Source organism: Daucus carota, chromosome 3, assembly GCF_001625215.2.
Source record: "Daucus carota subsp. sativus chromosome 3, DH1 v3.0, whole genome shotgun sequence".
NCBI lineage: Eukaryota > Viridiplantae > Streptophyta > Magnoliopsida > Apiales > Apiaceae > Daucus > Daucus carota.
In genome coordinates this window covers 24,202,926-24,219,564 of record NC_030383.2, presented here as the reverse complement: position 1 = coordinate 24,219,564, position 16,639 = coordinate 24,202,926, and positions in this window count along the sequence as shown.

Genomic DNA, 16,639 nt, shown 5'->3' with positions numbered 1-16,639 from the left:
AAACAAATGAAAATGAAGCTACAAGTTGTTTTCAACTTCAAACGAGCCTGGAATGAAGCTACAAGTTGTTTCCAACTTCAATCTAGTCAATAATGAAGCTACAAGTTATTGTCGGGCTCAAACGAGTCAAGAATGAAACTACAAGTTGATTCCAATTTCAAACAACAGAAAATGAAGCTACAAGTTGTTTTCAACTTCAAACGGGTCTGGAATGAAGCTACAAGTTGTTTCCAACTTCAATGTAGTCAATAATGAAGCTACAAGTTGTTGCCGGCCTGAAACGAGCCAAGAATGAAACTACAAGTTGATTCCAATTTCAAACAACCGAAAATGAATCTACAAGTTGTTTTCAACTTCAAACGAGTCTGGAATGAAGCTACAAGTTTTTTACAACTTCAATCTAGTCAATAATGAAGCTACAAGTTGTTTTCGAGCTCAAACGAGTCAAGAATGAAACTACAAGTTGATTCCAATTTCAAACAACAGAAAATGAAGCTATAAGTTGTTTTAAAATTCAAACGAGTCTGGAATGAAGCTACAAGTTGTTTACAACTTCAATCTAGTCAATAATGAAGCTACAAGTTGTTTCCGGGCTCAAACGAGTCAAGAATGAAACTACAAATTAATTCCAATTTCAAACAACCGAAAATGAAGCTACAAGTTGTTTTCAACTTCAAACGAGTCTGGAATGAAGCTACAAGTTGTTTACAACTTCAATCTAGTCAATAATGAAGCTACAAGTTGTTGTCGGGCTCAAACGAGTCAAGAATGAAACTACAACTTGATTCCAATTTCAAACAACAGAAAATGAAGCTACAAGTTGTTTTAAAATTCAAACGAGTCTGGAATGAAGCTACAAGTTGTTTCCAACTTCAATGTAGTCAATAATGAAGCTACAAGTTGTTTCCGGGCTTAAACGAGCCAAGAATGAAACTACAAGTTCATTCCAATTTCAAACAACCGAAAATGAAGCTACAAGTTGTTTTCAACTTCAAATGGGTCTGGAATGAAGCTACAAGTTGTTTCCAACTTCAATGTAGTCAATAATGAAGCTACAAGTTGTTTCCGGGCTCAAACAAGTCAAGAATGAAACTACAAGTTGATTACAATTTCATACAACCGAAAATGAAGCTACAAGTTCATTTCAACTTCAAACGATTCTGGAATGAAGCTAAAAGTTGTTTTCAACTTCAAACGGGTCTGGAATGAAGCTACAAGTTGTTTCCAACTTCAATGTAGTCAATAATGAAGCTACAAGTTGTTTCCGCCCTCAAACGAGTCAAGAATGAATCAACATGTTGTTTTCAACTTCAAACGGGACTGGAATGAAGCTACAAGTTGTTTCCAACTTCAATCTAAGTTGTTTCCGGGCTCAAACGAGCCAAGAATGAAACTACAAGTTGATTCCAATTTCAAACAAATGAAAATGAAGCTACAAGTTGTTTTCAACTTCAAACGAGCCTGGAATGAAGCTACAAGTTGTTTCCAACTTCAATCTAGTAAATAATGAAGCTACAAGTTGTTTCCGGGCTCAAACGAGTCAAGAATGAAACTACAAGTTGATTCCAATTTCAAACAACCGAAAATGAAGCTACAAGTTGTTTTCAACTTCACACGAGTCTGGAATGAAGCTACAAGTTGTTTACAACTTCAATCTAGTCAATAATGAAGCTACAAGTTGTTTTCGGGCTCAAACGAGTCAAGAATGAATCTACAAGTTGATTCCAATTTCAAACAACAGAAAATGAAGCTACAAGTTGTTTTAAAATTCAAACGAGTCTGGAATGAAGCTACAAGTTGTTTACGACTTCAATGTAGTCAATAATGAAGCTACAAGTTGTTTCCGGGCTTAAACGAGCCAAGAATGAAACTACAAGTTCATTCCAATTTCAAACAACCGAAAATGAAGCTACAAGTTGTTTTCAACTTCAAATGGGTCTGGAATGAAGCTACAAGTTGTTTCCAACTTCAATGTAGTCAATAATGAAGCTACAAGTTGTTTCCGGGCTCAAACAAGTCAAGAATGAAACTACAAGTTGATTACAATTTCATACAACCGAAAATGAAGCTACAAGTTCATTTCAACTTCAAACGATTCTGGAATGAAGCTAAAAGTTGTTTTCAACTTCAAACGGGTCTGGAATGAAGCTACAAGTTGTTTCCAACTTCAATGTAGTCAATAATGAAGCTACAAGTTGTTTCCGGGCTTAAACGAGCCAAGAATGAAACTACAAGTTCATTCCAATTTCAAACAACCGAAAATGAAGCTACAAGTTGTTTTCAACTTCAAATGGGTCTGGAATGAAGCTACAAGTTGTTTCCAACTTCAATGTAGTCAATAATGAAGCTACAAGTTGTTTCCGGGCTCAAACAAGTCAAGAATGAAACTACAAGTTGATTACAATTTCATACAACCGAAAATGAAGCTACAAGTTCATTTCAACTTCAAACGATTCTGGAATGAAGCTAAAAGTTGTTTTCAACTTCAAACGGGTCTGGAATGAAGCTACAAGTTGTTTCCAACTTCAATGTAGTCAATAATGAAGCTACAAGTTGTTTCCGCCCTCAAACGAGTCAAGAATGAATCAACATGTTGTTTTCAACTTCAAACGGGACTGGAATGAAGCTACAAGTTGTTTCCAACTTCAATCTAAGTTGTTTCCGGGCTCAAACGAGCCAAGAATGAAACTACAAGTTGATTCCAATTTCAAACAAATGAAAATGAAGCTACAAGTTGTTTTCAACTTCAAACGAGCCTGGAATGAAGCTACAAGTTGTTTCCAACTTCAATCTAGTCAATAATGAAGCTACAAGTTGTTTCCGGGCTCAAACGAGTCAAGAATGAAACTACAAGTTGATTCCAATTTCAAACAACCGAAAATGAAGCTACAAGTTGTTTTCAACTTCACACGAGTCTGGAATGAAGCTACAAGTTGTTTACAACTTCAATCTAGTCAATAATGAAGCTACAAGTTGTTTTCGGGCTCAAACGAGTCAAGAATGAATCTACAAGTTGATTCCAATTTCAAACAACAGAAAATGAAGCTACAAGTTGTTTTAAAATTCAAACGAGTCTGGAATGAAGCTACAAGTTGTTTACGACTTCAATGTAGTCAATAATGAAGCTACAAGTTGTTTCCGGGCTTAAACGAGCCAAGAATGAAACTACAAGTTCATTCCAATTTCAAACAACCGAAAATGAAGCTACAAGTTGTTTTCAACTTCAAATGGGTCTGGAATGAAGCTACAAGTTGTTTCCAACTTCAATGTAGTCAATAATGAAGCTACAAGTTGTTTCCGGGCTCAAACAAGTAAAGAATGAAACTACAAGTTGATTACAATTTCATACAACCGAAAATGAAGCTACAAGTTCATTTCAACTTCAAACGATTCTGGAATGAAGCTAAAAGTTGTTTTCAACTTCAAACGGGTCTGGAATGAAGCTACAAGTTGTTTCCAACTTCAATGTAGTCAATAATGAAGCTACAAGTTGTTTCCGCCCTCAAACGAGTCAAGAATGAATCAACAAGTTGTTTTCAACTTCAAACGGGACTGGAATGAAGCTACAAGTTGTTTCCAACTTCAATCTAAGTTGTTTCCGGGCTCAAACGAGCCAAGAATGAAACTACAAGTTGATTCCAATTTCAAACAAATGAAAATGAAGCTACAAGTTGTTTTCAACTTCAAACGAGCCTGGAATGAAGCTACAAGTTGTTTCCAACTTCAATCTAGTCAATAATGAAGCTATAAGTTGTTTCCGGGCTCAAACGAGTCAAGAATGAAACTACAAGTTGATTCCAATTTCAAACAACCGAAAATGAAGCTACATGTTGTTTTCAACTTCACACGAGTCTGGAATGAAGCTACAAGTTGTTTACAACTTCAATCTAGTCAATAATGAAGCTACAAGTTGTTTTCGGGCTCAAACGAGTCAAGAATGAAACTACAAGTTGATTCCAATTTCGAACAACAGAAAATGAAGCTACAAGTTGTTTTAAAATTCAAACGAGTCTGGAATGAAGCTACAAGTTGTTTACGACTTCAATCTAGTCAATAATGAAGCTACAAGTTGTTTCCGGGCTCAAACGAGTCAAAAATGAAACTACAAATTAATTCCAATTTCAAACAACCGAAAATGAAGCTACAAGTTGTTTTCAACATCAAATGTGTCTTGAATGAAGCTACAAGTTGTTTCCAACTTCAATCTAGTCAATAATAAAGCTACAAGTTGTTTCCGGCTCAAACGAGGCAAGAATGAAACTACAAATTAATTCCAATTTCAAACAACCCAAAATGAAGCTACAAGTTGTTTTCAACTTCAAACGAGTCTGGAATGAAGCTACAAGTTGTTTACAACTTTAATCTAGTAAATAATGAAGCTACAAGTTATTGTCGGGCTCAAACGAGTCAAGAATGAAACTACAAGTTGATTCCAATTTCAAACAACAGAAAATGAAGCTACAAGTTGTTTTCAACTTCAAACGGGTCTGGAATGAAGCTACAAGTTGTTTCCAACTTCAATCTAGTCAATAATGAAGCTACAAGTTGTTTTCGGGCTCAAACGAGTCAAGAATGAAACTACAAGTTGATTCCAATTTCAAACAACAGAAAATGAAGCTACAAGTTGTTTTAAAATTCAAACGAGTCTGGAATGAAGCTACAAGTTGTTTACAACTTCAATCTAGTCAATAATGAAGCTACAAGTTGTTTCCGGGCTCAAACGAGTCAAGAATGAAACTACAAATTAATTCCAATTTCAAACAACCGAAAATGAAGCTACAAGTTGTTTTCAACTTCAAACGAGTCTGGAATGAAGCTACAAGTTGTTTACAACTTCAATCTAGTCAATAATGAAGCTACAAGTTGTTTTCGGGCTCAAACGAGTGAAGAATGAAACTACAAGTTGATTCCAATTTCAAACAACATAAAATGAAGCTACAAGTTGTTTTGAAATTCAAACGAGTCTGGAATGAAGCTACAAGTTGTTTACGACTTCAATCTAGTAAATAATGAAGCTACAAGTTGTTGTCGGGCTCAAACGAGTCAAGAATGAAACTACAAGTTGATTCCAATTTCAAACAACAGAAAATGAAGCTACAAGTTGTTTTCAACTTCAAACGGGTCTGGAATGAAGCTACAAGTTGTTTCCAACTGCAATGTAGTCAATAATGAAGCTACAAGTTGTTTCCGGGCTCAAACGAGTCAAGAATGAAACTACAAGTTGATTACAATTTCATACAACCGAAAATGAAGCTACAAGTTCATTTCAACTTCAAACGATTCTGGAATGAAGCTACAAGTTGTTTTCAACTTCAAACGGGTCTGGAATGAAGCTACAAGTTGTTTCCAACTTCAATGTAGTCAATAATGAAGCTACAAGTTGTTTCCGGCCTGAAACGAGCCAAGAATGAAACTACAAGTTGATTCCAATTTCAAAGTACCGAAAATGAATCTACAAGTTGTTTTCAACTTCAAACGGGTCTGGAATGAAGCTACAAGTTGTTTCCAACTTCAATCTAAGTTGTTTCCGGGCTCAAACGAGCCAAGAATGAAACTACAAGTTGATTCCAATTTCAAACAACCGAAAATGAAGCTACAAGTTGTTTTCAACTTCAAACGAGCCTGGAATGAAGCTACAAGTTGTTTCCAACTTCAATCTAGTCAATAATGAAGCTACAAGTTGTTTCTGGGCTGAAACGAGTCAAGAATGAAACTACAAGTTGATTCCAATTTCAAACAACCGAAAATGAAGCTACAAGTTGTTTTCAACTTCAAACGAGTCTGGAATGAAGCTACAAGTTGTTTACAACTTTAATCTAGTCAATAATGAAGCTACAAGTTGTTTTCGGGCTCAAACGAGTCAAGAATGAAACTACAAGTTGATTCCAATTTCAAACAACAGAAAATGAAGCTACAAGTTGTTTTAAGATTCAAACGAGTCTGGACTGAAGCTACAAGTTGTTTACAACTTCAATCTAGTCAATAATGAAGCTACAAGTTGTTTCCGGGCTCAAACGAGTCAAGAATGAAACTACAAATTAATTCCAATTTCAAACAACCGAAAATGAAGCTACAAGTTGTTTTCAACTTCAAACGAGTCTGGAATGAAGCTACAAGTTGTTTACAACTTCAATCTAGTCAATAATGAAGCTACAAGTTGTTTTCGGGCTCAAACGAGTCAAGAATGAAACTACAAGTTGATTCTAATTTCTAACAACATAAAATGAAGCTACAAGTTGTTTTGAAATTCAAACGAGTCTGGAATGAAGCTACAAGTTGTTTACGACTTCAATCTAGTCAATAATGAAGCTACAAGATGTTTCCGGGCTCAAACGAGTCAAGAATGAAACTACAAATTAATTCCAAATTCAAACAACCGAAAATGAAGCTACAAGTTGTTTTCAACTTCAAATGTGTCTGGAATGAAGCTACAAGTTGTTTCCAACTTCAATCTAGTCAATAATGAAGCTACAAGTTGTTTCCGGGCTCAAACGAGCCAAGAATGAAACTACAAATTAATTCCAATTTCAAACAACCCAAAATGAAGCTACAAGTTGTTTTCAACTTCAAACGAGTCTGGAATGAAGCTACAAGTTGTTTACAACTTTAATCCAGTAAATAATGAAGCTACAAGTTGTTGTCAGGCTCAAACGAGTCAAGAATGAAACTACAAGTTGATTCCAATTTCAAACAACAAAAAATGAAGCTACAAGTTGTTTTAAAATTCAAACGAGTCTGGAATGAAGCTACAAGTTGTTTCCAACTTCAATCTAGTCAATAATGAAGCTACAAGTTGGTTCCGGGCTCAAACGAGCCAAGAATGAAACTACAAGTTGATTCCAATTTCAAACAACCAAAAATGAAGCTACAAGTTGTTTTAAAATTCAAACGAGTCTGGAATGAAGCTACAAGTTGTTTCCAACTTCAATGTAGTCAATAATGAAGCTACAAGTTGTTTCCGGGCTCAAACGAGCCAAGAATAAAACTACAAGTTGATTCCAATTTCAAACAACCGAAAATGAAGCTACAAGTTGTTTTCAACTTCAAACGAGTCTGGAATGAAGCTACAAGTTGTTTCCAACTTCAATGTAGTCAATAATGAAGCTACAAGTTGTTTTCGGGCTCAAACGAGTGAAGAATGAAACTACAAGTTGATTCCAATTTCAAACAACATAAAATGAAGCTACAAGTTGTTTTGAAATTCAAACGAGTCTGGAATGAAGCTACAAGTTGTTTACGACTTCAATCTAGTAAATAATGAAGCTACAAGTTGTTGTCGGGCTCAAACGAGTCAAGAATGAAACTACAAGTTGATTCCAATTTCAAACAACAGAAAATGAAGCTACAAGTTGTTTTCAACTTCAAACGGGTCTGGAATGAAGCTACAAGTTGTTTCCAACTGCAATGTAGTCAATAATGAAGCTACAAGTTGTTTCCGGGCTCAAACGAGTCAAGAATGAAACTACAAGTTGATTACAATTTCATACAACCGAAAATGAAGCTACAAGTTCATTTCAACTTCAAACGATTCTGGAATGAAGCTACAAGTTGTTTTCAACTTCAAACGGGTCTGGAATGAAGCTACAAGTTGTTTCCAACTTCAATGTAGTCAATAATGAAGCTACAAGTTGTTTCCGGCCTGAAACGAGCCAAGAATGAAACTACAAGTTGATTCCAATTTCAAAGTACCGAAAATGAATCTACAAGTTGTTTTCAACTTCAAACGGGTCTGGAATGAAGCTACAAGTTGTTTCCAACTTCAATCTAAGTTGTTTCCGGGCTCAAACGAGCCAAGAATGAAACTACAAGTTGATTCCAATTTCAAACAACCGAAAATGAAGCTACAAGTTGTTTTCAACTTCAAACGAGCCTGGAATGAAGCTACAAGTTGTTTCCAACTTCAATCTAGTCAATAATGAAGCTACAAGTTGTTTCTGGGCTGAAACGAGTCAAGAATGAAACTACAAGTTGATTCCAATTTCAAACAACCGAAAATGAAGCTACAAGTTGTTTTCAACTTCAAACGAGTCTGGAATGAAGCTACAAGTTGTTTACAACTTTAATCTAGTCAATAATGAAGCTACAAGTTGTTTTCGGGCTCAAACGAGTCAAGAATGAAACTACAAGTTGATTCCAATTTCAAACAACAGAAAATGAAGCTACAAGTTGTTTTAAGATTCAAACGAGTCTGGACTGAAGCTACAAGTTGTTTACAACTTCAATCTAGTCAATAATGAAGCTACAAGTTGTTTCCGGGCTCAAACGAGTCAAGAATGAAACTACAAATTAATTCCAATTTCAAACAACCGAAAATGAAGCTACAAGTTGTTTTCAACTTCAAACAAGTCTGGAATGAAGCTACAAGTTGTTTACAACTTCAATCTAGTCAATAATGAAGCTACAAGTTGTTTTCGGGCTCAAACGAGTCAAGAATGAAACTACAAGTTGATTCTAATTTCAAACAACATAAAATGAAGCTACAAGTTGTTTTGAAATTCAAACGAGTCTGGAATGAAGCTACAAGTTGTTTACGACTTCAATCTAGTCAATAATGAAGCTACAAGATGTTTCCGGGCTCAAACGAGTCAAGAATGAAACTACAAATTAATTCCAAATTCAAACAACCGAAAATGAAGCTACAAGTTGTTTTCAACTTCAAATGTGTCTGGAATGAAGCTACAAGTTGTTTCCAACTTCAATCTAGTCAATAATGAAGCTACAAGTTGTTTCCGGGCTCAAACGAGCCAAGAATGAAACTACAAATTAATTCCAATTTCAAACAACCCAAAATGAAGCTACAAGTTGTTTTCAACTTCAAACGAGTCTGGAATGAAGCTACAAGTTGTTTACAACTTTAATCCAGTAAATAATGAAGCTACAAGTTGTTGTCAGGCTCAAACGAGTCAAGAATGAAACTACAAGTTGATTCCAATTTCAAACAACAAAAAATGAAGCTACAAGTTGTTTTAAAATTCAAACGAGTCTGGAATGAAGCTACAAGTTGTTTCCAACTTCAATCTAGTCAATAATGAAGCTACAAGTTGGTTCCGGGCTCAAACGAGCCAAGAATGAAACTACAAGTTGATTCCAATTTCAAACAACCAAAAATGAAGCTACAAGTTGTTTTAAAATTCAAACGAGTCTGGAATGAAGCTACAAGTTGTTTCCAACTTCAATGTAGTCAATAATGAAGCTACAAGTTGATTCCAATTTCAAACAACCGAAAATGAAGCTACAAGTTGTTTTCAACTTCAAACGGGTCTGGAATGAAGCTACAAGTTGTTTCCAACTTCAATGTAGTCAATAATGAAGCTACAAGTTGTTTCCGGGCTCAAACGAGTCAAGAATGAAACTACAAGTTGATTACAATTTGATACAACTGAAAATGAAGCTACAAGTTCATTTCAACTTCAAACGATTCTAGAATGAAGCTACAAGTTGTTTTCAATTTCAAACGGGTCTGGAATGAAGCCACAAGTTGTTTCCAACTTCAATGTAGTCAATAATGAAGCTACAAGTTGTTTCCGGGCACAAACGAGCCAAGAATGAAACTACAAATTTATTCCAATTTCAAACAACCCAAAATGAAGCTACAAGTTGTTTTCAACTTCAAACGAGTCTGGAATGAAGCTACAAGTTGTTTACAACTTTAATCCATTAAATAATGAAGCTACAAGTTGTTGTCAGGCTCAAACGAGTCAAGAATGAAACTACAAGTTGATTCCAATTTCAAACAACAGAAAATGAAGCTACAAGTTGTTTTAAAATTCAAACGAGTCTGGAATGAAGCTACAAGTTGTTTCCAACTTCAATCTAGTCAATAATGAAGCTACAAGTTGGTTCCGGGCTCAAACGAGCCAAGAATGAAACTACAAGTTGATTCCAATTTCAAACAACCGAAAATGAAGCTACAAGTTGTTTTCAACTTCAAACGGGTCTGGAATGAAGCTACAAGTTGTTTCCAACTTCAATGTAGTCAATAATGAAGCTACAAGTTGTTTCCGGGCTCAAACGAGTCAAGAATGAAACTACAAGTTGATTACAATTTGATACAACCGAAAATGAAGCTACAAGTTCATTTCAACTTCAAACGATTCTAGAATGAAGCTACAAGTTGTTTTCAACTTCAAACGGGTCTGGAATGAAGCCACAAGTTGTTTCCAACTTCAATGTAGTCAATAATGAAGCTACAAGTTGTTTCCGAGCTCAAACGAGCCAAGAATGAAACTACAAGTTGATTCCAATTTCAAACAACCGAAAATGAAGCTACAAGCTGTTTTCAACTTCAAACGGGTCTGGAATGAAGCTACAAGTTTTTTCCAACTTCAATCTAAGTTGTTTCCCGGCTCAAACGAGCCAAGAATGAAACTACAAGTTGATTCCAATTTCAAACAACCGAAAATGAAGCTACAAGTTGTTTTCAACTTCAAACGAGCCTAGAATGAAGCTACAAGTTGTTTCCAACTTCAATATAGTCAATAATGAAGCTACAAGTTGTTTCCGGGCTCAAACGAGTCAAGAATGAAACTACAAGTTGATTCCAATTTCAAACAACCGAAAATGAAGCTACAAGTTGTTTTAAAATTCAAACGAGTCTGGAATGAGGCTACAAGTTGTTTACAACTTCAATCTAGTCAATAATGAAGCTACAAGTTGTTTCCGGGCTCAAACGAGTCAAGAATGAAACTACAAATTCATTCCAATTTCAAACAACCGAAAATGAAGCTACAAGTTGTTTTCAACTTCAAACGTGTCTGGGATGAAGCTACAAGTTGTTTCCAACTTCAATCTAGTCAATAATGAAGCTACAAGTTGTTTCCGGGCTCAAACGAGTCAAGAATGAAACTACAAATTAATTCCAATTTCAAACAACCGAAAATGAAGCTACAAGTTGTTTTTAACTTCAAACGGGTCTGGAATGAAGCTACAAATTGTTTCCAACTTCAATGTAGTCAATAATGAAGCTACAAGTTGTTTCCGGGCTCAAACGAGTCAAGAATGAAACTACAAGTTGATTACAATTTGATACAACCGAAAATGAAGCTACAAGTTCATTTCAACTTCAAACGATTCTAGAATGAAGCTACAAGTTGTTTTCAACTTCAAACGGGTCTGGAATGAAGCCACAAGTTGTTTCCAACTTCAATGTAGTCAATAATGAAGCTACAAGTTGTTTCCGTGATCAAACGAGCCAAGAATGAAACTACAAATTAATTCCAATTTCAAACAACCCAAAATGAAGCTACAAGTTGTTTTCAACTTCAAACGAGTCTGGAATGAAGCTACAAGTTGTTTACAACTTTAATCCAGTAAATAATGAAGCTACAAGTTGTTGTCAGGCTCAAACGAGTCAAGAATGAAACTACAAGTTGATTCCAATTTCAAACAACCGAAAATGAAGCTACAAGTTGTTTTCAACTTCAAACGGGTCTGGAATGAAGCTACAAGTTGTTTCCAACTTCAATGTAGTCAATAATGAAGCTACAAGTTGTTTCCGGGCTCAAACGAGTCAAGAATGAAACTACAAGTTGATTACAATTTGATACAACCGAAAATGAATCTACAAGTTCATTTCAACTTCAAACGATTCTAGAATGAAGCTACAAGTTGTTTTCAACTTCAAACGGGTCTGGAATGAAGCCACAAGTTGTTTCCAACTTCAATGTAGTCAATAATGAAGCTACAAGTTGTTTCCGGGCTCAAATGAGCCAAGAATGAAACTACACATTAATTCCAATTTCAAACAACCCAAAATGAAGCTACAAGTTGTTTTCAACTTCAAACGAGTCTGGAATGAAGCTACAAGTTGTTTACAACTTTAATCCAGTAAATAATGAAGCTACAAGTTGTTGTCAGGCTCAAACGAGTCAAGAATGAAACTACAAGTTGATTCCAATTTCAAACAACAGAAAATGAAGCTACAAGTTGTTTTAAAATTCAAACGAGTCTGGAATGAAGCTACAAGTTGTTTCCAACTTCAATCTAGTCAATAATGAAGCTACAAGTTGGTTCCGGGCTCAAACGAGCCAAGAATGAAACTACAAGTTGATTCCAATTTCAAACAACCAAAAATGAAGCTACAAGTTGTTTTAAAATTCAAACGAGTCTGGAATGAAGCTACAAGTTGTTTCCAACTTCAATGTAGTCAATAATGAAGCTACAAGTTGTTTCCGGGCTCAAACGAGCCAAGAATGAAACTACAAGTTGATTCCAATTTCAAACAACCGAAAATGAAGCTACAAGTTGTTTTCAACTTTAAACGGGTCTGGAATGAAGCTACAAGTTGTTTCCAACTTCAATGTAGTCAATAATGAAGCTACAAGTTGTTTCCGGGCTCAAACGAGTCAAGAATGAAACTACAAGTTGATTACAATTTGATACAACCGAAAATGAAGCTATGATTAGTCCATATTTTTGCATATTTAAGTGCCTATCTTTTGTTTATTTTCGTAGTATTAACCGCTTATTTATTTTATTTCAGGAAATTGTAGATAAATAAAGAAAGAAGAGAAAAGGCAAGAAAATGGAAGAAAAAGAAAAGAAAAGAAGAAAATCAAAAAGAGTTGGCAAGCAAGGGGGCACATGGAGGGCTATGATCTACCTAACACACATCACACATTGATGGATTAGATTTAGCCACCCTACCCCTAAACCCTAGAATTCTAGTTATAAATACCCCCACCCCTTACTTGTAATCACAATCTTGTTAACCTAGTCTTTTCCTAGTTGGTAGGTAGTATAGTGCTAGATCTTCTTTTGTTCTCCCAATTTCCTTTCCAAGCTTGTATACACTTTTTAATTTATATGCAAATCTCTTTTAGCTTAATCGTGTATTGTCTTTTTAATTTATTTTCTCCAAGTTGTATGATTCTTTTAAGTACCACCACATGCTTTTTAAGCTTTTGGGAAATGAAGAATCATTGAGCTTGTGATTAGTATAGATTTGTGATCTTTTGAAATAGTCAAGTAAATCCTAGCACAAAATTTATTTGTGTTAGGGTTTTAAATTTTCAGATTTCTAAGAGTTATAGTAATGTTGATTCGGCAGTTCATTATTTCAGTAAACAATTAGCAGTCTTGTTTGTGATCAAGTTATTAAACCAAGTTATTATATGACGGATCTGTTTTCTTTTTTGAATAAAAATGCTTACTCCCTGTTCTTTACGACACAGACACCCACTTCCCCTTTTTACTGTTTTCATTTCCATTTGAACCCAAAACTCCTTCCCCTGTTCCTGTTTAATTAAACAACCCACACCTGCATATGCTCTGTATTTGTTTGCGTTGAGTTTTTGTCCGAGTTCACTACTGAGTCTACTGAGTCAGTTCGTTTTTATGCCCGAGTTCGTGTACTGAGTTTCCGGGAAGCTGGGTTGTATTTCTTTGTGTTGAGTTTGTTAGTTTGTAGTCGATTTCTTTGCTGTTGAGTCTTGTTTTCAGTCGAGTCCCTGGCTGAGCTTGCGATGGTCTGTTTTTGTGCTTTTGATCGAGTGTTTTGTGTTCGCTCTGCTGCGTTCTGGTCCCTGTTTTATGCTGAGTTCTTGTTTTTCCTGAGAGTTTGATTCTTGCTATTTTGATTTCGTCGAGTTTTGTAGTTCAATTGCTGAGTCCCGAGTCTAGTACGAGTTCTAATGAGTCTTGTTTCGTAGTCGAGCTGCTGTCTTTGTATTGCTGCATTTTTCAGTTTATCGCTTTGGTTTTCTGAGTCGTTTTGGCTCGCGTTTTGTTCCGAGTTTGAGTTGTCTGCCGCGTTTTGGCTGAGTTCTGTTGTGGGTTTAGTCCGAGTTGCAGCAGTCCTGTGTTTTTTTTTTGGCTTAGTTTTGTTGGTTGTTGGCTGAATTATTGTTGTTTTTGTACCGTGTCGAGCTTTCAGTCGAGAGTTTGTTAGCTTGGCTGCGTTTGTTTTTCTTTTGTAGTTTCTGAATGTTCTGGGTTTGGTTCTTTCCGAGTCCTGTTGTTGGTACGAGTAGCTGGCAGATTCAAGTCTCGTTTTCCTGTTGATTACTTTATTTTCTTTGTTTTGTTTATTTTCTCTGACCGATTTTCTTTGTGGTCCTGCCTAGTCAAGTGTGTTTAATTTTCGGGTTTTATTTGATGTTTTTGAGTCGAGGGTCTGTAGTCCATTTCTGGAATTTATTTCCTGGTATTTGCTTAATGTAGTCACGAGTTTTGGTTGCATGTTCCTTTAGTTTTATTTATTAATAATTTGTGTGTTTAGTGTTTTATTTAGTAAAGTTTGCGTTGGATCGAGTTATTTGTTTGTATTAGCTGCAGGTTTGTTAGTTGAATGACTCGAGTGCCAATCCTTGGTGTCCAAGTCGTGTCATCATTTGGTTAACGAGTTCGTTAATTAATTTTTAGTTAATTATGGTTAATTAAAATTAATTAGATTAGATTTTATATTTAATTTTATAATAATAAAATTTAGTTCTTAAAATTTACCCACTTCTTAAAATTGGTCTAATTCGCCTAGGTTAAAGATTAAGGTTGCGAAAATAATTTAAATCCCTGTGGATCGAATCTTAAATATTAAAACGGTGATCGTGCGCTTGCGATTTTATAAGGTATATTTTCGAGCACATCAAGTTTTTGGCGCCGCTGCCGGGGATTAAAATTAATTTTCGCTCTTTTATTTTTAATCTTTCGGATTAGTTTGTTTCTCACTTTTTGTTTTTATTTCGAGGAATTTGGAGGAATATTCGGGAATCATGGAGTGAAGTGTACAAATTTTGCTCGGATTTGGAAGCTTGCTTTGGTAGCCCGTATCTCTCCACTCTTATTTTTCGTTTTTATTTAGAAAATCACAAACAAATTTGAAAATTGAAAACACAAACAAGTCAAAATTTTAAAATCCAAAAATATTAGTTAGAAATACATATTTGTTGCATCATGCATTTTTACACTTAGGGCACATCATTTAGATTTTAATTTTTGTTTTTTTTAAATTTTCGTACCTTTAATTGTGGTGATCGCTGGAGGACCCGAAGGTACGTTAATTTCTTTTCTTTAGATTAGAACACGTAGTGTAGAGCATCCATAGTTGCTTAAAGTTTTTAATTATATCGTTGTGTGGTGCATCATTTTAAATAAATCTTAAGGGCAAAACCACTCATAAGATAAGGGAAGGGATTTCATCACTCTTTCCTTGGCCCACGACGACTTAATTCTTCATTTTGCATTCCCTAGCCTTTTAATAAAATTATATTAGACGTTAGCCCCTAGGATTTCGCGCCCAACTAGGAAGGTACCTAAAAAACGAGGTAATCTTTAATTATTCCGACTTTTCGGTCTCTAAGGAAAGCGAAAGCTTACCTGGCCGATTAAGGTTTGGTGTCTAAGCGCGGAGATTGGCCTCTTGGCAATGCCTGCTCCAAACTGGCCAAACCGGTCCGAATAATTTTGGATTTATCGAGTTTTTGGTGGTCCTTAAAGTTAGGAGCAAGGTCGAGTTCATTTTATTAGGAAACCCTAGACTTAAGTTTTTCTTTCTCTTTTACACCCTTTATTTTGTTTGTTTTACTTTTTCGCACTTATTTGCTACATGTTTATCGTTTATGCGAACTACTTGGGTTAGGAACGAATCATCTAGATTAGTAAGACCGATAGTCGAGATTCCTTCTTCTTCGTCTTCTTCGGACTCCGAACCCATAGAGGCTAGCAATTCGATATCAAACATGGCCCTTTCACTCAAAGCTCGTTGTTACCCATCTCGTTCGAGTCAACCTTCGTGCATCACCCTTCCTCCGGTAAATGGGAACAATTTTGAAATCAAAGCTCATCATATTAGCATGTTACCTAAATTTACCGGGAGTGAGGGTGAAGATCCTTATCTTTTTATCCAAGAGTTCGAGGAAGTTTGTTCCCTCCAAAAGCTCCACCAATTAACGGAAGATTCGATTAGACTTAGGCTCATTAATTTTGCTCTTAAGGAGAATGCGAAAAAATGGTTGTATAGTCTTCCCGTTAATTCTATTTCCACGTGGGAGGGGTTCGTTGTGGTGTTTCTAAAAAAGTATTTTCCAAATCATAAGACTACTCGAATTACAAATGAAATAAATCAATTTCATCAAAAGGAAAATGAGTCTTTTTGGATTTTCTTTGACCGCTTCAAAAATCTTCTCTCACAATGCCCCCACCACGGAATAGAAAAATGGAGACTTTGCAAGATAGTTTACGAGGCCTTAGATAGTCAAACCACCGCGTTATTAGAGTCTATGTGCCAAGGTAAATTCATGGAAAAAGATGAGGATCAAGGGTGGGAATTTTTCGAGGATTTAGCGGAAAAGACTATGATGTGGGAGTCAACTAGGGAGCCCAAAAAGTCAATTCAGTCATCTAGCGCTAGGGGCTTGCATTCGATAGGAAATAATGTGGCAACTGATGCCAAACTAGCCACCCTAACTAGGAGACTTGAAGCTTTAGAAACTAGTAAATCTCCCCCACAAATGTCGATGCTCCCTAATTACAATTTTCAAAATCCCGGAACCCAACTTTCGCACGAACTTGAACAAGTAAATGCGATGTTTCAAAATCCTAGGAATGATGCGTTTGCACCCACTTATAATCCCGGGTGGAGAAATCACCCAAATTTCTCATGGACCCAAGGTCAAATTTTTCAAAATCAAGGGCCAAATTCTTT